This window comes from Puma concolor, chromosome D2, assembly GCF_028749965.1.
Source record: "Puma concolor isolate L17-30 chromosome D2, mPumCon1.1.hap2, whole genome shotgun sequence".
NCBI classification, from domain to species: Eukaryota; Metazoa; Chordata; class Mammalia; order Carnivora; family Felidae; genus Puma; species Puma concolor.
Genome location: NC_141677.1, coordinates 1,070,312 through 1,092,962, shown reverse-complemented (window position 1 = coordinate 1,092,962; position 22,651 = coordinate 1,070,312). Strand labels below are relative to the sequence as shown.

Sequence of the window (22,651 nt, the reverse complement as noted above, 5' to 3'; positions counted from 1 at the left end):
AAATTAAGGAGTGGGAAAAGATATTCCATGCAACTAGTGAGCAAAGAAAACTCATGTAGCTTAGTGATTGATGTTAAAGGAGACCTTAAGACAAAAATCACCAAAATAGATACAGAAATATATAAGATAAATATAAAAGGTACAACCTATCAGGAATAGACAGTGGTTTTAAACCCCTATGTATACAATAGCATGGCCTAAAATATATTTTATATATTTCCTTGACCAAGAAAATAAGTACTAAACCAAGAAAAAGTACTAAGCCAAGAAAAAGTACTATGGAAGATTCAATAAACCTTTCAGTGAAATATGGAACAAGCAGAAATAGTGAAGAAATTAAAAAATTAAAACACAATTAACAAATTTCCTCTTTTGTCTTGGCTTTTCAGGAAGTTTGAAATGACATGAACTTAAAAAAATCCTGCTTGTTCCGTGAGTGTTTGGATCTGTGGTTTGCTGTCTGACATTAATTTTAGAAAATTCCCAGCTATTATACCTTCAAATATTCCTCCTACCCTATAATCACTCTCTTCTGGGATTTCGATTCTTTACATGTTTGAAGATTTAAAATCTATCATTCCACAGGTCTTGAGTACTCCATTGTTGTTGTTTTCCTCACTCATTTTTCATCTTGTATTTTAGTGTGGGTAATTTCTATTGATCTACCTTCAAGTTTCTGATTCCTTTCTCGGCCTTGTTGAGTTTACTGAACAGCCCAGCAAAGACCCGTTTGATCTGTTACTGTCTGCCAATAGTTTTCATGCCTGGAATGGGTGCATCTTCCTCTGCTGGTGATATTAGTGCTGGGGTGTGGGAGTGGGGAGTTGTCTGAATTAATCCAGTTACAAGTTGGACTGTGTGGGGCACCTGGGTGGCTCAGTTAATTAGGCGTCTGACTTCAGCTCAGGTCATGATCTCACCATTTGTGAGTTCGAGTCGTGCATTGGGCTCTGTGCTGACAGCTCAGAGCCTGGAGCCTGTTTCAGATTCTGTGTCTCCCTCTCTCTCTGCTCCTCCCCGCTCATGCTCTGTCTCTCTCTCTCTCAAAAATAAATATTAAAAAAAATTAAAAAAAAAGAAACAAAACAGATGGGCATAGGGGAAGGGATGGAAAAATAAGATAAAAACAGAGAGAGAGAGAGAGAGAGAGAAACCATAAGACTCTTAAATACAGAGAACAAACTGAGGGCTGATGGAGAGGTGTTGGGTGGGGGGATGGGCTAAATGGGTGATGGGCATGAAAGAGGACAGTTGTGATGAGCACTGGGTGTTACATGTAAGTGATGAATCACTAAATTCCATTTGGAAATCGTTATTACACAATATGTTAACTAACTTGGATTAAATGAATAAATAAATAGAGAAAAAATAAAAGCATATTTTAAAGGAAGATAGTGTGAGCATGGAGGATTTATTTGGAGGTAGCTCATAAGTACAAATTGGTGATGAAGATCATGACCACAACCATGATCAGGACGTCATTACTCTGTTTACCTTTTGTCACTTTCCCTGCTCTGTACTAAGTGCTTTACATACATGAATCTATTTCATTTTCAAGTCTATAATTATTTCCATTGAGCAGAAGAAGGAAATGAGTCATGGAGAACTTAGGTAACTTGGCCAAGGTCACACAGCTGGCAGGTGATGCGATCTGAAGCCAGAAGAGACCGGGTTCTGTGCGGTAAACCACAACGCGTCAGGAACAGTGAAGAAGGTCGGGACGATGAAAAGATAATTTCCCGGAAGACGGTAAATGGATATCAAGGTAAGCAGTCTGGCTTGGGGAGATATAACACCCTGATAAACCAGGACTAGCCCTGGACTTCCTTTTAGATATTTTTTTGGCAAGCCTGAAAGCCTCACTACTTAGGTATATACAACCTTAGGCAACTCATTCATCCACATTTGCCCTTTTCTGTTCATATTTGAAATGAGTTAGTTTGATATAATGATCACTAAATTATCCCCCGAATCTTAAATTTTGGAATTCAGAATCAGAAGCTTGCAAAACATTCTTACCCTAACACTGATTTTTTTAATTCATGGAGAATAGTGTAAGGAAATGTGGAATTATAATGAGTAAGTATGCAAAGGATTTATTGCCCTACATCCAGAAATACATTTTTAAGGAGCCATAAAACAAATATGTTTTCCTTTCTTGGTATAGTTACGTACCAGATAGTAAATTATTACGAGGACCCAACAAAAAGCTAATTTCCTCCAAATGCACCTACACTGTGACTTTAAAAAAAAAAGTCACAGCTGACGTTAATTAGTTCAGAACCACTAAAGCATGAGTTGAAATTTGGCTAATGATGATGCATTTTATTTAATTCAGCTATTCCAAGGTTAATTTACAATCATCTCTTTTAAACACAAGTGGTGTTTTGCTGGATTCTTCTAGGGAATTGCACTGAAGTCAGGAAGTCAGCACTAAACTGCTTTATGTCACCTGGGTCAGGTACTTATCTCAGAGCAGGCGTGATCAGACCAAGGGGACTGGATAACACAACTTCAAATGTTTAATATTCTATCAGTCAGCTTCTGAGGCCCTCCGAGCAGTAGAAAAACTCATTTCGGGTTGCTGACATGTTAATTCCAAGACAGCAGCTAAACCTTCTGAAAGCTGGATCTGGAAAACTCATATCTTAAAGCCACTTACACTGGATTAAACTCAAAGGGAGTTTTGAAAACAGGTGGTTGCTTATTAACAATGAGAAAAAAGATGCTACTCTCTCCTTGTTGTCTTCATTTTCTTTCATGATTGATTCCTCCATATGTTGCTACAATGCCATTGGCTGAAAAAATGCTTAAGAAAAGCAAACTCTGATATGAACTTCAGCTTTGTATCTGATCTGAAAGGGGCCACTTTTGGTCTTTCCTTCATGAATTTTACGGTACAAAGAAATGCATTTTGCGTATATTGCCGTGAGACACCACAGGATACCAACATCTATTGCTCTCCAACATACACCATGTGGTTTACAAAAGTTCAACTTTGTTGGGAACCTGCCCACTTCCTTTTAATTGGGCCAAGTACTTTAAATGGTCATTAAAAGGCAAAATTTTCTGTATTCTACTTTCACTGACAATCTAAGTATAATTTTCAGGAGAATGGTTCAGCATGTGAAATAGTGACGGGAATGTGACGAGTAAATAGAGTCTGAGCTATCACCTACATGAAACTTCTATTTTTTGGTAGTTAGGACCTTGGGCCAGGAGAGAAGAAATAAGCAGAACACGATGATCTAGGGATGCAATGGCAGAGATGGAACTCAGGACGGAGTCTCTGTCCTCCAAACCCAGAGATCATGTCCATCCCCTACATAACGGCTCATGTCAAAATGTCTAGAATGACACAGCAGAATTCCTAATGCAAATATCACTGGGTTAGTCATGTTGTGAACACAGAATGTGTTTTATTCACATTGACTGCTTGGCCTCCTCAACTGTGCGTTATGCCAAATCAGCCAGTCAGGTGACTACCCTCAGCCAGCCCCTAGTTCGGTAAAGCCAGAACTACTCACACAACAGGGAGGAGAATGAAGGAGACAGCTTGCTGGTAGCCATGGCAACACGTCCACATCCCTCCTGAGTCCCCGGAGTGGACTCCTGGTCATAGCCCCAGCACTGTCTGCGGTGGGCGCCCAGCTCGAGCTTACCTTGCAGCCACTGGGTTAAAGCATCTTTGGAGCATTTGTCAAACTGATACATGGCACGAAGACTGAGGAGTCCTCGGAGAATACACTAAGGCTCAGGAAGGGACTCTCCTTGTTTGAGAGGCTTCATTTATCTTTCAATTTACGTGGATGCTCAACAAGCATTTACTAAGCACCTACTATGTGCCAGGCACTTCCCAAAGAACTGGGGATGCTGTGGAAAAGAAATGCCTCTGTTCTTCTGGGCGATGGACAAGGCTCTTTATTGTTAAAATGCTGCATACTACTCTCCTGGGGGAATCTCCTACAAAACTAGCTTATGCTCAGTACCCGGGGTTATACGGCTTACTGAGAGTCCTTTGGAATGCACAGTAGATAAAAACTTGGTTACAAATATGTCTCTGTTTAGGGAAAAACAAGGTGACGAGGGGTTAGGATGATTGTAGTCGGAAGGACAGTATTAGTTTCCAGTATTTTCTTCCTTTCTTTTTTTTTTCCAAAGATGAGAAAAGTATCTGAATCGATCGAACAATATTTGAATATTGCATTTGGTTGATGTGTCCAAAACCAGCACAGTTATGGACTTATATTTGACAAACACTACATCAGCCGTACTCTGAAGTCCCTTCACTGTGGATTTGTTGGTGGCACGTTCAGGGGGTTATTTAACGTGCTCCCTTCCACCCCCCGCCCTGCATTTTCTGTGAACTAGATGTTAGATGAGGAGGCTTAGATTTAATTAATATCAATTTTCTGGCAACACATGAAAATCTCCAGAGAAGTTATTTATTTTAATAATAAAGAAACTTGCTCATTTCCAAGGCATTATTCATGAAGCCTAGACAATAAATATATATTTATGACTGTTTCTTATGCAGCTCAGCTCTTACTAAGCTTTTTCCCCCTGAAGATAATGCTGGCGGTTATAGTTTTTTAATATTAGGTATCCCCTCCAATGGAAAAACTTCTAACACAAACAAAACTGGAGTAAATAGACAACAAACCCTTATATACCCATTACCAAGTGACCAAAAAAATCCAGTCTTGTTTTATATTTCTAAAGTGGATTGTCTTGAAGTAAATTCTACAAATCCTAACACGTTTCTCTTGAATATGTATGTGCTTATTTTTAAAAGAAAAGACCCATTTCAAAAACATAAATTCAATAATATTTTAAAACTAAAGATAAAATATAAGTGATTAATACCATGAAATATGCTGCCTGAGTTCAGATTTTCCCAGTTGCGTCCAAAGAAATTTCATGCACCAACATCTGTTGATGAAATTCTGTTTTAACTTATTTGTTAAAGATCCTGGATCATCTCTCCTGTAGTGTCCCTATGTTCTGGATTTTGTCTATTACATCCCTGCAAGAAATCATTTATATGTTCTCCCAACTTTGCATTTTCTCTAAACTGGAAGTTACACTTTGTTCCTTTCTACTTTTCTCCCTTCCTTCCTTCCTCCCTCCCTCCCTTCCTTCCTGCTTCCCTTCCTTCACTCCCTCTCTCCCTCCCTCTTTCTTCCCCCCCTTCCTTCCTTCCTTCCTTCCTTCCTTCCTTCCTTCCTTCCTTCCTTCCTTCCTTCGTTCTTGATATACTGTGTCATTCTGATCCTGTATGTATCAATCAAGAGGTTAAGTATTATGTGTGTTTCATTTTTGTGATGCTAGGGCCCACTGAAGATCATTAGCTAGTTTCATTATTTCACTAGACATTGAAAATAGATTTGGTTCTAATTCTATTCATGCTAGTTTTATCCCAGCGGCAGAGAAAAAGCAGTGAAAATTGCATGCGCATCTCCCACAGGGTGTGCTCAGACTACAGCACCAATACCGACCAGAAAGGCTGGCCCTTGCCCTTCTCATGCTGTCAGGAAGTCACCACAGGCCCCCGGGACCTTGCTCGAGTCTATCCTGCACGGATGCCATCAGAACGTCGGGCAGTCGTTAATATGTAGTAAGTACTGAGTAGGACCCAAGCTCTCTGCTAGGTTGTCGGAATGCAGCAAGCAATCAGAGAGACAAAGTTCCTGCCCTCATGCACCCCATATCCTATTAAACGATTCCTGAAAAGGGGAAGGTAAATAACTTTCAGTCCATTAAACACGGAGAGAAAATGTTGAGTTACTGATCAGCTTTACAAAAGGTGATCTTGTCTTTCAAGATATGTTCTTGGACCTTGTCTTGGTTGCCCAAATCTCTCTGAAGTATCATGGGATCAGAATGGAAAATCTGGTGTTGGTTTGGAACAAGTCTAGACAGAAGGGCAGTAGCTGGTCTGGGTTTAGGATTAAAGCAGGACGTGTGGATGAATCAGTTATTTGTACCCGACTCGGATTGCTCACATCCACCAGCTATGCCTACGATTTTAGGAGCAGCGATGTTCTCACACAGCTTTCCAAAACTCCAGAATTCTAATAAACGTAATTAGATGGTAGATAAATAATGATTTAAGCCAGTAAGCTCTACTAGATCTAGTTATAACAGCAAAGCATATAAAATAACTAGATATGCTTTCGAAAAAAGTGTGTGTGCATGCATGTATGTGCACTTGCTTGTGTGTGTGTGTATGTGTGTGTGTGTGTGTACACATGCACAATGCTTGCAAGTAGGAGGACCCTCTCCCCCACACCAAAAACAGAAGTCGGGCCTTCTTTTCACTCCTTGCCCATCACTCAAAACCACTCAACCCTCCCAGAATCCATACACTGAGGGCAGGAAAAGGGCAGGTTGGGAAGTGAACTGAAGACTTTCGAGTCTATTTTTAAGAGTCAAAATGTTATCAGAGGGCCTTGAAAAATAATTGGGAAACTTCTTCTCATAACTCAGGTACTTGAAGCTCCATAAGTGCATGAGTCAGGGTTCTCCAGAAATACCAAACCAACAGGATGAATACAAGCGCAGACATGTGGAAGAGGGTGTTATTATAAGATTGAGTCCGGCGGTTATGGAGACTGAGAAGGGCACACTCCGCCCTCTGTGAGCTGGGGAGCGGGGAAGCCAGGTGCATTCAACCCCCGTCCAAAGGCCTGAGAACTGGGGGTGTGTGGGGAGAGTGGAAGCCCCAGGCCGAGTTCAAAAGCCCCAATTAGGAAGCCTGGTGTCCAGGAGCCGGAAGGATGCACGACTTATCAGGCAAAGGAAGAAGTCACCAGCCTCTGCCTTCCCGTTCTATTTGAGCTATCCACAGATCGGCTGATGGCTTTCTAATGTCTCTTCTAGACGCGCCCTCACACACACGCACAAGCCACGGTCTACCAGCTGTCTGAACATTCCTCAGCACAACCAAGTCAACACACGAAATTAACCATCACGGTAAGTATTCAGTCAGGAGATATTGGCTCTTTTTTCTGCTGAAGAGAGAAAATTCTTTCATTAATCTGTGTTAATGACACATTAATACGTGTTAATATGTGTTAATATGTGTTAATGACCAAATATGAAATATCTTCTTTTTATTATTAGCTTATACAAGACAGTGAGTAAGAGCAGAGGTTTGGTTTCATAAAAGCCTTTTCTGTTTGACCGTATGGTTCCAGGCGTATAATTTAGCAATTGTAGTTCCAAACATTTCATAAACATTCGGAGCACCTGCCCAACCTTGAGGGTCCCGGGTGAGTGAGAGTCCCTCGCTTATACCATGCCAACATGTCCCTGCCGTGAGGAACGAACTCTCACAGAGGAGCCAGTCCCGGAGAAAGTGACTTATGTGGGGAGCCCGCCTTGGGGCCTCTGGAGGAGCACAGAAACTGCACAGCACCTCCCTGTGCCTAAAACGCCCCCAGACGAATTAGCACAACCACGCCCATTTGCATATGGTAATGCTGACTCACACCCAGCAGCTGCAAGATAAGAGAATTCTGGAAGTTTCCTCAGTCTTTATGCCGCTGATATTTACTGCTTTAACTCTTGACATCCAAAGTATAAAACTCATCTGCAGGGACTTATTATTTTTTTTATTAAAGGAAAACTAGCTAACCATTTAGTTCCGTGGATTACTTTTCCTTTCTTTTGTTTTTTTCTGAGGTTTAAGAACACCACTGACGGTTGCTATAGTGATTAGTCCATGATTAGGAACATTATCTACAATACACCCTTTGGGTGTGTGCGGCGGAATGGTTTTCCTTTTTGTCCCTCAAATAGCCCTGAACGTCTCCTAATAAGAAACATAAAGAATAAACCTCTCTTCTGTCTTCAAAATAGTCAATGAGAGAAATACAGCATTTGGACTATAGTGTTAAAAAGAAGACAACAGGCCCACAGTAGAGTCACTTATGCTAAACCCAAGACCTTACTTTGGTTCTGGCTGTCCCAGAAATCGGATTTTAGGTTGCTTGACCAGCACTGGGTGACACGTCTGCCATGCCCTATTAGGACAGTGACCCTGCAATAACGAACCTGCTTTTCATTTGATTTGATTGTTTTGCCTAGTATAATTTCCTTGTTTCTGTTCCTGTCTGTCTATAAAACTCTTTCTTTTGTACAGCTCCTCGAAGCTCCTTTCTAGCTGCTAGACTGGATGCTGCCCAATTCAAGAATTGTTGGGTAAAACCAGCAAGATCTTTAAAATATATTCATTTGAATTTTGGGTTTTTTTAACAGTGTATATTTCGCTTAATAAGCACTTGCTATGGACTAAATTGTGTTCCCTCAAGAGTTCGTCTGTTGTAGCCCCAGCTCCCAGTGTAGGGGTATTTGGCGATTAGACCTTTGCCAGGTATTGAGTTTAGCTAAACTACTCTACAACATTGTCACCTCAGCATCACTCTGAGTGGCCTTGAACTGTCACTGGACCTCCACTCAGCTCATGCCCTGCATATGAGCAAACAGAGTGACAGGTGAATGTACGCTCCAGATATGAGCCCACCAACCACCATTGCGATAATCCCTCCCACCTCCTCCTGGGGCTCTTCCCTTATATGAGACCACTATGATGAACCTTAAGAAAACCCCTCTCTTTTTGGTTTCATTTGACCAGTTTGGCCTTAACCAGACTTCTCTATTTCAATTCCTTTGTGTTATTTTTTGAACCCTGGCACACCATCTGATACCCCAGGGCATTACCTAACAAATGCTAATTAAACAAAATCACAACAAGAGGTAATTGGGTCAGGAGGTGGAGCGCCATGGTGGAATTAGTATCCTCACAAGGAGAAACCAGAAAATGTGCTGTCTCTCTCTCCCTCTCGTCTTCCTTGTGAGGATATAAGAAGGCAGCCCTCTGCAAACCAGGAGGAGAGCTCTCGCCAGACCTTGACCCTGCAGACACTCTGATCTGGGATGTCCCAGCCTCTGGAGCTGTGATAAATACAGTCCCATTGTGTAAGCCTCCCAACCTATGAAATCTTGTCACAGCAGCCCCAGCTGACTATTACCTCACTCAGTCACCAGTGAGCCCAACCCGGAAGCCAATCATCATCTCCCCGAAGCTACACACATCCCACAGCACCTACGGGCCCTCTGGGGGCCAAACTGACCTCGTCAGGGGCTGGTCATGAGTTAGAGCCTGTGCAGTTTGGAGAGAGAGCCACGTCATTTCAGAGAATGTTTCCTCAAGGCATATTTTTAAAGTAATTTTGTCAGTTTTGTATCTTTGTCATTATACAAGTCATGTCTTCAAATACCCACTCAGTCACCTCCTCCTGAGAACTTAACCATCATATCACCCTGCCTACTAACACATTTCTCCATGTGAATCTCCTTGGTTTGCCCAACTCTACAGTGTCACATGTCTCAAAACTATGCCTCTCTGTCCCTTTTCACAGAACTCCCCCTTCCTCGCCTGGATTTACATTATTAGGAAGCAAATCATTTATAATGTGAGGCGCTCCTCCTGCCCAATTCTCTCAACCCTACCAGAGGCATTTTAATCCTAATTATAAGAATATATAAATAAATTTTACAACAGATGTTTGGAAAAAGTAGTTTTAAAACTATTTTTTAGCTTGGCAATTTTTTTATTCAAAAAATCTTACACAGAAATAAAACATACAAAATACATACAATCCAGGCTGATTGCTGAAGTGAGAGGGAAGACATCGGAGAGATGTCGTAGAGAACTTCTCAGGGGCCTGAGTTGTGTTGTCTCCCCGAGTACAGCCTCCTTTGTGGGGACAATGACTGAAGTCTGCCTAGTCAGTGAAGGAGAGGGGAGTAGGCAGAAGTTCTAATCACCACCCTGCATCCCGGAAAATGAGCTAAGATTTGCAAATACACGCACCCTATTCTCACCCACCATGGAAGTCCTTCGTGCCCACAGATGTTCTCTCAGGAGACAGAACCAAGAAGAGATCAGCATTAAAGGCCTTTCCATCTACTCGGTTTTTTATCTGAACTTTGATGCCTGAAGGATTTCTATGAATTTTTGACCTACTCCAAAAAAGAAGTCAAGAGCCACAAATAGACAAGGGCATTTTATGATATAAAATCCATCCAGCATCCAGCTGTATAAAACATTATCAAAAAGTTGCTTAGATGATGGAATAAATCAATTAGATTAAAAATGATACACGGAAAGTTTTTGGAAGTTTTCTTTTGAAATCCCCTTCAAAGAGCCTTTTGTTTTGAAGATCCGATGCCTTCAGTCATGCCAAATAGCTTTTCTTTCATTAGTTTTAAGTTGGGGAATACAGAAGTCACACATAATAAAACATAATGAATAAAGGAAACGCAAAAATACTGTTGCATTGTGGACCAGAGAAAAATTTGTCAGATGGCAAACAATACACTCCAGTACTAAGCTGTACAAAGTATAAAGTTTTTAAATAGTTAAAATAAATAATGAACATGTTTTGGATGTATGCCATTGTATCATTGTGATTTTCATAAATCAATTCTTGTGATTTTCACTACACTCATGTAATATTTACATTAACACTCTCAATTAAATGTTGTATATTGAGACACAGAGAGGTTAAGTAACTTGATGCAGTAACCCCAGTAAACCACCATTTATTAGATCCTTATGTGTATCGATTCTGGGCAGATGCTGTGACTCACTTTAGCCAGTATAATGCCCCAACAGAAAACAGACCCAGAGATAGTTCAGTTATAACATTCAAGAAGACCTAGCCGCTTCTGATTTTGCACTCTGGCGAGTCCTGCAACAGATGGGAGTGGTTCGGCTCTGCTACTGGAGACCCTACATGGAAAGACCGTGTGAAAAACCATCCTGAGAGAGGAAAGTCCAGTTGTCCCATGGACAAGCTAAGCCCAGGTTTTCAGCTATCCCATCAAGGTACCAGATGAGAGCAAAGCCATCTTTAATGTTATTCCTCCAACTGCCTTCTCACTAGACCTGGAAGGCACCCCAAACACAACCAGCAGAAAAAAAAAAAAAACACCTCAGCCATAGCCAACACACCAAATCATAAGAACTAATAAAATGCTTGCCATTTTAAGCCAGTAAGCTTTGGGGTGGTTTGCTACACAGAAGATCACCAAGGCACATACATATGGTCACTTAGCTAGTGATTGCAAATGGGATTAAAACCTAGGAAACATGGCTCCAAGTCCTGTGCTGTCACTCAGTAAAACATCCTGTGTCACGATAAACACATACTAGCACAGGCTTACACAGCACCAAAGAATGGTTGTGGGTTCAGATGCATGATGTCAGGAAGAGAGGAATGCCAAAATATCCTCATCTACCGGGGCGCCTGGGTGGCGCAGTCGGTTGAGCGTCCGACTTCAGCCAGGTCACGATCTTGCGGTCCGTGAGTTCGAGCCCCGCGTCGGGCTCTGGGCTGATGGCTCAGAGCCTGGAGCCTGTTTCCGATTCTGTGTCTCCCTCTCTCTCTGCCCCTCCCCCGTTCATGCTCTGTCTCTCTCTGTCCCAAAAATAAATAAACGCTGAAAAAAAAAAAATTAAAAAAAAAATAAATAAAATAAAAATAAAAAAAAAATATCCTCATCTACTGAATTTTCTACAGCATTAGACTTTCTTAGTCGTAAGTCAAAACACTGAATATTCTGAGCAATTGAATTCTGAATTCTGAACAATTCTCTAGAAAGGTGGACATATTTAAGTATTCTACTTATTATCCCTAATTTGATATCTAATAGCATAATCAACACTTAAAACCCTAATTCATTCTCTGCCAGCCCCGAAAATCTCCTTTCTTTGGAGTCTTCTTCATCTCAATCAATAGCGTCTTAACAATGCCAACTACTTTGGACAAACATTTGCAGTTATTCTTGATTTCTCTCCTCCTCACACCAATAATTCAATCTGTTAATAATTATTATTGGTTCATTCTTTGAAACGTATTCTAGAAGTATCTGTACCTCTCTATCACTGATCAAAACCACCAAGCCCTATGACCTGAACCACTTCAATGCCCATCTTGTACCCGACTTCTAATTGTCTCCTCTGTTGGTCTAATCTCAGTGGAAAAGACAGAGTGACACTTCCAGTATGGAAGTATAAATTCCCTGTAAACCAACACTGTACCAGATAACACTTATAGATTCTGGAGAAATCTGAGTATTCTAGAGAGTAAACAAAAGCAGGTTTTGGGGGGAGGGGAGTCAAACTGTGGAGAAGTAGTTAGCATGTCAATGATTTCTCCTCTGCTTTTTGGTCTTTGCCCAGAAAGCAGGCTGAAGCTATGTAGGATGTGACAAAGGTTGCTAAAACTCTGATAGAGCATCTGTTTTCTAGAATAGATTTTCTTCTTGGCTAGAAGTAAAGCCAAGCAAAGAAGCCCAGGCAGCTGTGGCTGGTTGCCAGAGTATAGGGAATGCTGGAGAGATAAAGCTAGAGAAGAATCCCTAAACTCTGTACATAAACACCCCACAAGTTTCTGGTTGGTCCTTGGACCATGTGCTTCACAAAGGCTTCCATGATTAAACTGAGGTTGGATTTCCATCCACAACAGTGGGAAAGATGGAGCTTCATACAAGTCTAGGCAATTACCTGCTAAGACGAAAACATCAACACTCTCCAAAACAATGAAACAAGATTTAGAATCTTCACAAAATGATATCCACAGCGCTAAGGATATAAATTCAAAATAACCTAACACAAAACAACAAAAAAATGTGACCCATTTCCAAAGAAAAGGGTCATCAACAAATGCCAATCAGATGCTATGTATTGGAATGATCAAGACAAGCCTTTCAAACTCTATCATGAATACGTTTAGTAAAGAAAGAAAAATGCTGTCAAAGCAAATAAAGATGTAAAACTTCTTCAGGGAAATAAGATGGAAAAAAAACTAAAATAAAATTTTAGGAATGAAAATTAAATATTGAAATAAAAATTGCAGCATATGGGCCACTAACAAATGGAAATAGTAGATGAAAGTCACTGAAGTAGCCGTAGGTCAACAGAACTTACAGGAAAAGAAAGAAAAAAAAGACACTAAAATAGGAAACAGAGGCTTGGAAATGCATGGAATGATAGCAAATGACTTAATGTCCAGATTAATAATTAATGAATCTCAGAAGAAAAGGAGAGTAAAAATGTAGCAGAAAAAAAATGTTAAAGAAATAATGGCCCGCCAATATTGACAAATATCTGAATATTTATGAAAAACATTTTCTTCTTTATTTAAAATATAAATGTTTACAAATAAAAATTATTCATTGTATTTTGCGCTTTAAAAGTATGTAGATACAGTGAAAGATGATGGGGTGATTAAAGGGACACATATGAGAAGTGGTTTCTGCTGTTTATAGAAGAACATTAGCTCTAAGAAGATTATGAAAGTTCAGGAAGCATATTTTAATAACTAAAATTCTAAAGACCAATATAATGATGTTCACACATACACATACAAACAATAGAAAAATTAAAATGAGTATTTTTTTTTTTAAATACTGAAATAAGTTAAAAAGAGTCAGGAAAGCATACAGCAAAAATTAGACAAAATGATAGAACTAAAAAGACACAATGGCAATTACATTAAACATTAATAGTCTAAATACAAAAATTACAAGTCATAGATGGTCAGGATGGATGAGAAAGCATCACCCAATGATCTGCTGCCTACGCTAGACAGACTTTAAAAAGTTACAAGTAGGGGCACCTGGGTGGGTCAGTCGGTTGAGCGTCTGACTTCAGCTCAGGTCATGATCTCACAGCTCATGAGTTTGAGCCCCACGTTGGGCTCTGTGCTGATAGCGCAGAGCCTGGAGCCTGATTCGGAGTCTGTGTCTCCCTCTCTCTCTGCCCCGAGCCACTTGTGTTCTGTCTCTTTCTCTCTCAAAAATAAATAAACATTAAAAAAAAAAGTTATAAGTAAAGGGATAAAAAAACATAAAAGGGATAAACAAACATGGAGAAGGCAGGAATGGCTATATTGATAAAACACACATTACAGTAATGAGACAAAGAAAGATTTGCCACAAAAATAAGATTATTTTCTACTCTGCCCAAAGCCTTACAGCTGCTCAAAGGACACGGTCTGAGTGATGGCTCACATAGTATGAAGTCTCTCCTGCTCTGTTATTTCTCCAACATGCTCCTTTCTGACCCTGGCCTCTCTGAGGCCAGCTTCGGTCACACTGCCATGTCACCGCTAGTCTAAGACATCATGCTTGCCTAGGGCCTTGTTGGGACCATGCTGTGTCTTAGTCAGGGTCAGCTACTCGGACAAAACACCACAGACCAGGCGGCTTAAGCAACCAGAACCCACCTTTCAGTTTTGGAGGCTGGGAGGCCCAAGGTATTTACAGATTAGGTTCCTGACAAGACAGTCCTCCTGGCCTGCAGAAGGCCATCTCCTCGCTGCACCCTCACAGTGCAGCGAAAGAGACAGTGCTGGTCTCTTCCTCTTACAAGGTTGTGAATCCCACCCCTCTCATGTCCTCACCTAAACCTAACTGTCTTCCAGAGGCCCTCCTTCCAAACATCATCACCCTGGGGTTTAGAGTTTCAACACAGGAATTTTGTTGGTACTCAAAGTTCTGGTCATATATCCCAACAGAAGATTAACATTGGAAACACCATCAGGTGTGGGTCGGTGCTGCTTTGAACACAAGGTCCCACTGCGGTCTTCTGTTCAGTACTGCATGGTATAGAATTCTATTTTGTCTTGAGGTTCACAACGGGACGAGACTGTGGAGGGTCCAGGGCTGTAAGTCACAGTGCTCTTTCAAGGCTCTTCTTTCCTTCTACCTGGCACACTTGAAGTGCATCACAACCACAAGATAGAATCCAAGTGGGTTTCTGTTATTTGCATTGCTTCATATTAAAGTGAAAGGTTTAAGCCCTACCCACAAAGTCGGTAGAGAAAAAAATCATTTTCTTAAGAGTTATGACTCCATATACATGTTGTATGATGATGTGGAATAAAATGCATGTTGCAGGACATTTTCTTAAAAAAAAATCATGCAGTCCATAACATGCTGTTTCTTCTGCCTGAGATTTACTTATCCCAGATACAATCATACCTGGTCCCCTCCCTCCTTCGGTACATTCTCAAGTCTCGTTCTACTGACAGTGACAATGCAAGTGCCTCACTCAACTCTCCCTTTCTTTCCACTGGGATCTAATTTTCCACGGATCATTTATAGTCTGGGGTACTACAGGTTTCCCTTGGGTTTTGTCCCTTGTTTGCTAGCAGAATGGAAGTGTGCTGATGGCAAGAATTTGTGTTGTGTTAACTCCCCTAGTCCCAGACGACAAGTTCAACGATCATTTGTTGAACACAGGAATGAGTGAGTGAAACACTGATGAACACCAGGTCTACCCCAGACACCCTACCACTCCTGGGACACAGGGTCATTTTGGGAGTCGGGGCCAAAGAACTGTCTGCTGGGCCCTCCAGGTGACCTAGGAGTGTGCTCAGAATCTTACTTTGGAGCCTCTCCTCCTCATTGGGCATCTCTGCTGTCCATTCATTCTTATGGGGCTCCGGGGTCTCAGAGTCCACAGGGTCCTGCTCAGGTAGGCCAGGCCAAGTGCAGTAACCCAGCCCTGGAAGGGAGTTGCTGAACCCACAGGGCAGTCACTTCACCGCTGGGGGCCCTGCTAGCGTGAAATGTCCCGAAATGCCTGTCTGAATACCAACACTGAATTTTCTTGTTTGCTCCTTCCCAGCTTTCCCCCTGCGTGCCGGGTGCCGGGAGATCTAATAATGACGGAGCAGGTGTCTAACCAGGAGTGTGCAGGTCATGGATGGGCAGGCTGATAACCACAGGAAGTGAGAGTGTGTCCCTGGGGCCCAACAAACGTGATTTTTAAAGCCTCCTCTGATTCCTTTCTGAATCTTCCGAGCACAAGGTCGGAATTTCCGAGCTATGGGGGAAATAGGAACCAACCTTTGGTGAGGACACAGGGTGTCAGACATGGGGAAAGTCCCTTATTAAAGCAGTAAACTTGGTTACTATGAGCTAACATTTCACTGTCCCTTAAAAATCAATGTTTCCCTTTGTAAGAAAATTTATTATTTAAATAGGTTATTATTTTACTGCATAGATAATGAAGGATTCGTAGGCCTATAGCTCCCACTGGTGGGCGTGTTGAAAGGGACACTTGAATTTAAAGGAACAGATTTCTCTGACTCACGGGATCAGCACAGGCATCTACTTCTCCTACCCAACATCCACTCCCAGTAGCGGAAACCCAGGATCAGACTCCCTAAGTGATGGACATTTCTTGAGATTGTATAACCCAGATCTGGGTCATTGCATAGACCCTACAAGAATCCTCAGGGAGGGGACTTCTCATTTTGGAGAAGGAATGGAGCTTTAGGGTGAGGGGCTTGAAGAAACGGTAGCTTAAGAGATATGTCCAAACTGAAGACAAAATTCAGGTGAGGATAAGGAAAATTGTCCTCAGGACTCAGATCAAAGAAAGGCCAAGTTAGCTAAAACCTTTGCCTTTAACTTCCTGCATTATATTCAGGTCTAAAGCTGTTCTAATCCTTCAGCAGAGAAATGTTGTTATTTCCAAGTATTATTTACACTTACCTTTACAAGTGCAGTCAAACCACATTGTCCAAATGAAGAAGGACAAGGGTTAAGCTCCACATTCAGCCAAAGCCGAGACTGAAGCAAAATATCGCCATCACAGAATGAACATCTGAGACACCAGAATGAACCAAAAATGTGTCTGAACACCATGAAGCGGTGTCACAGTGTCATTATTTCAAAGTGTGGTGGCGACATTTTAGAAGTTTGGTATTAAAGGCAGAGGAAGCACAGTCCAGCATCGTCTCTTGCTAATGACTTCTGCAGATGCCATCCTGAATGCTCACCGAACGGGAGCACAGGAAGAATTCCGGCCAGCCCAAGCTCTGTGGGTTCCTTGTTGCCCACACGCTCTCACTCCGATGAGGGCCACCAAGCTAAAGGTCAGAGTACAGCAAGCTCTGTGACTCCTGGTCAGAACTGACGTGCAGTTCCATCGAGGCGACCCCGAATACCGACCTCGTGCGTTTTAAGAAGATGCTTTCTATTTCCAGAAACAGTCTTGTCCTCACTACTTAATTTTTCTCACATTCTCCATGCATTCGCGGTTTCAAACAATTATTTGAAATTTTGTTCTTAAACCTCAGATCTGAATGGTGAGCATGCAGGCATCTGAATTTCCAATTGCACCTCAACTTCCCTTGCATGAATACCAATCTCAACCTTTTTCAGGTGCGGGATGGAGGCATCACGGGAAAGTCCCTGCACTCTCAAAATTGCCATCGTGGTGACACTTCAGCAGCTTTTGGAAGACAATCTCTATTCTTTAAAGCAACCAGCGGTTGTTAGTGTCTACGCTGGCACTGCTACATTATTTGGAATATCTATATCGGTATCTCTACCTGCAAAACATGGAAATAAAGTTTTCTTGAATTTTGAACGTCTTGCATAAATAAGTACGTGATGACGAGGAGGGTCCAAAATTCCTTGCGCATCATATGGTTTGCCCACGGCTGAAGAATGACGAGGGAGGCCCACCATCTTCCCTACCCCCACATGCTGTCTCGTGCCTGCTCTCCAAACACACGACTGAAATGCAGGACTAAGATGTGGCAGGACTCCTGTGTCACTTATACCCTCACCACCCCTGTTCTACTATCAGTGACACTTGTACAACGTTGAAGTATCCAGTCATTCATCTTGCCAAAGGCCAAGGCAGAAGGCACTGCAAGCTAGAGATTGTATTTTTACATACTGTCTATTCCTGGTGTATGCCTGCGTAGACACTGGGATGTTTCTCCAGTGGACATCAATGGGATTGACGTGCAAAGGGAGGGAGAGCTGGGCCACCTCATCTCCTAGGCCACAGCAGAGAGCAGTCTCTCACCTGACAAATATTTAGTGGTTCAGGTTCCCAGGCAGCAGCCAATCCTAGCAGCGGGGATCCACGGCTGAACCTACAACAGTACGCACACTGCTGAGAGGTGATTGTGGCTTTTGTAGCCATCCTGCACTATTTTCTCAAGGATATTTTTATAGCCAACATCCTTGAAAGACAGGGTAGCATCTCACCTTGGGTCAGAGAGCAGATTTATCTCCTGACCAGAATAATAAAAATGCTGTCTTCTTCAGGGACAAAAATTAAGCAGATCTGGGGAAGCTCATTGTAAGACTGGTGATTTGCTAACCTCAGTGATCTCAGCTATGATGCAGATCCAGTCTGCTGAACATTTACCTGAGCCTGTCTCCTTGTCAACTCCATAGGACCTGAGGGGCAAAGGGAAGCCATGGAAAGTTCAGGAGGTGTGCTATGCTAGTGAGTGATCGATTATCCAAGAGTTCTTTGTTTCCTTCTCAATTCAATTTATGAAAGTCTGACAGGTAACGCTAACAGTTCTGTTGTTGCTTAGGGATTCCTGGAGCACTTGGCATGCTCGATGGACATTCCAGGGTTACCCTGTCAAGAAAGAATGTAGGGGCAAACGTCCTGGTTGTATCCATAGGCCAGAGAGAGCTGTTTCCTCTATGAGGAAGAAAGAAAACAAGCTGGGTTTACTTTATTTAAGCTGTAAGTTCCCTGAAATTAATTGTCCTACCTATTGTTTATGGGTGTATGATAACAACTTTGCAATGAAAAGAAAGCAGAATATTGATACTAATGCCAAATAACTTCTCTTAAGCACTTTTTATTTTGGTACTGGAAAGAAAAAGAAAAAGAAAAAGAACGGTCAATTGAGCGTTTGACTCTTGATTTCGGCTCAGGTCATGATCCCAGGGGCACGAGATCCCCATGTTAGGCTTTGTGCTGAGCGTGGAGCCTGCTGGGGATTCCGCCTCCCCCTCTCCCCCTGCCCCTCCATCTAATGCCTCTTCTCTGGGCACGCGCACAAGTGCATCCTCGCTCTTACAACAAAAATGGCAGCTGAAATTGAATGTACTTAAATTTCATTTCTCCAGTGGTATTTACAGAATTGCTGTATACGTTTTCTTCACACAGATATGTATTGTTTCTTAAGCACATCACAAATAAATTCATTTTTATGATAGAGAATTTAGAAAATATTGACACCTAAAAAAGAAAGCTAAGTATCCTTCATAATCCCAGCACCGAAGTTAATCACTGTCAACATTTAGGACATATCTTTCCAGTTGTTACCTAAAAAAGAAAGCTAAGTATCTTTCATAATCCCGGCACTGAAGTTAATCACTGTTAACATTTAGGACATTATCTTTCCAGTTGTTATATCCATGATTTATAGCAAAATAGTGTATGGTTTATTTGAAATTCCATAATATTTTCTAAAATTAGCAACCTATCATTAATCTATTAACAATCATATTACTAATTTATTTCTATTTTTCGAACTCAATTTAATTGTTACATAAGTGTGCGGTGTGTGTTTAACAGTGGAATCATGTACATGTAAAGATGAATGGATCCAGAGTGTAGTAATGATCCAGGTAAAGTGTACCCTGAATGATGTGGTCATTCCTGTTCTTCTTACTGAAAGCTCCTGAATGTTTTCCCTGTCAATGGTAGAAGCTTCCAGTAGTCCTCTGCCGGAACTCTGCAGGGAGCTCCATGTGGTGGAATTGTGAGTTGGTGACGCCCATCACTCTCCTTGTTCGCTACCCTCCTCCTCTGTCGGGAGCAGAGCTATTGTAGCAACTCAGCATCCCAGCACCCAGTATGCGGGGACAAAACCGCCCAGCAGAGACGGAGTCTCTTAGCTGTTGGGTGTCCCCGTGGGACAGAACTGCATCGACAGACCCTTATCACTCACTTCAGTACTGTTTTGAAAGAGAAATGTGCCTCTTTGTTCTTTGTGCTGTATTAAATTGCATCCTTTTCTTACAGCAGCTTTACCTTAACCAGTACATTTCTTTTTTTTTTTTTTTTAATTTTTTTTTTTTTCCCAACGTTTATTTATTTTTGGGACAGAGAGAGACAGAGCATGAACGGGGGAGGGGCAGAGAGAGAGGGAGACACAGAATTGGAAACAGGCTCCAGGCTCTGAGCCATCAGCCCAGAGCCCGACGCGGGACTCGAACTCACGGACCGCGAGATCGTGACCTGGCTGAAGTCGGACGCTTAACCGACTGTGCCACCCAGGCGCCCCAACCAGTACATTTCTTACTTACAGAATTGTATATTTTTTGTAGTAATATTCTTGATTTCTTAGTTCCCTGCCCTGTAAATCAAGATACTTTTTTCATAATCACATAACTTTGGTGCATACTAGAAACCTGGAAATTTACAAAGGAAAAATATCTTCTACTTATAAAAACAGAAGCTTTTTTTTTTTTCAGAGTTGTCAGATTTGTCTGATATTACATAGGATGAGACTTCACTGTCAGAATGCTTAGTAAAATAATCTTACTAGTGACCTAATATAAAGTAGCAAGCAAGAGGAAGACATTTACCTTCAACCTCAACCATTATGACCTAAAATTCTTAATGGTCTCTGAAATTGTATTCTTCCCTCTTGTTACCTCTTCCTAAGGACTCTTGTACTAAACCGCATTTGACAGTCCAGATAGTCAATTGAGTTCTGCTAGACAGATTTATGCTCACTCATTTAGTCAAAATGGTTGTGTGCCTGAAATAATAGTGTGCTGCTTTTTCCAAAAACATGGATGAGAGAGGCTGAAATTTGTAGACAGCAATTTTCATATGGTGTGATCATTACAATGGGTCATATGTGATAGAGTGTAAAAAATAAGGCATTATAGGTTTTGTAATGACAGACTGTAGCCCAGTCTTAAAAACTGTAGAAAATTTCCTGGAGGAGGTAATGTCAACACTCAGTCCTGAAGAATAGGACATATCCAGATGAAGGAGGCAGGGGCATAGAAAAGACAGTAACCAGTGGTATAAGGGAAATCTAGGAGAGGACCCATATTGTCTTCCCCCTAATCCAATTACTATTCCAAGGAGCAAGATGGTACTTATCAGGATAATGGAAAAGTAAGTTTCTATTCTTTTTTTGTTCTTATTTACCTCATTCTAAGCTGGAAAAAAAAAACAACCTTCATTTCACATTTTTCTTCTACCATAACATTATCATTCTCTACAAACATGAAATACATATTTACTTATTTTTTTTTAAAGATTTTAATTTTTTAAGTAATCTCTGCACCCAACATGGGGCTTGAACTCACATACCCAAGATCAAGAGTCACATGCTCTCCCGGCTGAGGCAGCCAGGCATCCCGGAAATAACATATGGTCCAAATCTATGGGCTTTCACCCATGGAAGAGCAGGTTTTGACAGAGCTCTCGGTGGCTCCTTAGAGATGGATGGAACATTCAATCATTCATCTAAATTTGTGTGTTTAAAGCTAACGAAAGTAAATGGGCCTTTAGTGTGGTCTCTGGGTCACGTCAGCACATTATTTTTGCAGTCTCTCAGAGGGCTCTTGATTGATAGCACAGAGCAAATGACTTCAGATGCTGCTGGCCTCCCCCAGTAGGTGTTAAAATAGGTGTTCAGGTCTGTTGCATTTTATCAAATGTTTAAACAGTCACTAATGGGACTTATGTTCGAGGTTTTGTGATGAAATAACACGGTTGCTTATTTCATATGCCTTCAAATTTTCCATAAACTTTTAGAGTCATTTTATAGGAGTACAGGGTCATTAAATAAAGTACACTTGAAAATTCATACATACATAAAATACATAAAATGATGATATACAACATATATAGGAGGTCAGTACAAGGGAAACTTCCTTTAAAGGATCTATAAATCTGATATTGAAAGTCCGCTGAGGGCTTATTCTTTGGGATATTAGATTTTTGCTGCATTTTAATCTGACACAACAAATTTAAATCAATAGTTATTAGCCATAAACTGTGAGAAACTTCTATATATTTTCATCCTATTATTATATAAAATTATAGTAATTACAAGTGCAGTACAAAGGAAAAATACCCTGAACAGAGAGGAAGGAAATTGTAAAACACTCATTAGCGTTAGGAAAAAACTCCTATTTTGCATAATATGAAAGCAGAGATAAAAGAAAGTACATTTAGGTAATCCAATTTTAACATTAAAATTTGCAAAATATAAATCTTACATTTAAAATGCTCTATAATCCAAAGACGTAGCTAACATAATGATGGAGTTCTATGAGCAGACATTTTCTGTTTCATGAGAAATTATGAGTTTAAAAAAAAAATCTTGAAAAGGGTTAAAAAGTAAAGGCTTCTTTTTGTAAAAAAAAAAAAAAAAAAAAAAAAAAAGTGAGAAAAAATTGTGTCCTTTCCATGGCTGTGTCAGGTTACCTTTTCTATTGGGTTGTGCTTTTGCCTCAACTTAGTGCTGCCATTTGATCAAGGCACATTGTTATTTAGGAGCTTAACAGATTCACCATTTGTTAAAAAATTAACAAAATGGCAATAAACCACCATATATATTTTTTGTTTTGTGTATTAACGCATAAAAACAAGAAAGGCAAAAAATAATTGAGAAGTCTACTGTGTACTCTAATGTGTACTTTAGAGGTACTTTGACCCAGTCTGTCAAAGATTGCTCTCAACTAGTTTAAATTTTTTTATAATGTTATTTATTTATTTTTGCGACAGAGAGAGACAGAGCATGAGCAGGGGAGGGGCAGAGAGAGAGGGAGA

At 41.0% G+C, this 22,651-nt stretch overlaps 1 long non-coding RNA gene across 1 annotated transcript; it reads left to right on the top strand.

The window, feature by feature from the left end:
* The first annotated feature begins 1,623 nt into the window (after positions 1-1,623).
* LOC147575733 (uncharacterized) lies at positions 1,624-7,596 on the top strand. Its single transcript, XR_015241957.1, has 3 exons — positions 1,624-1,765; positions 5,468-5,617; positions 6,883-7,596. It is a non-coding gene; the product is annotated as an uncharacterized LOC147575733 (long non-coding RNA).
* The last annotated feature ends 15,055 nt before the right edge of the window (positions 7,597-22,651 follow it).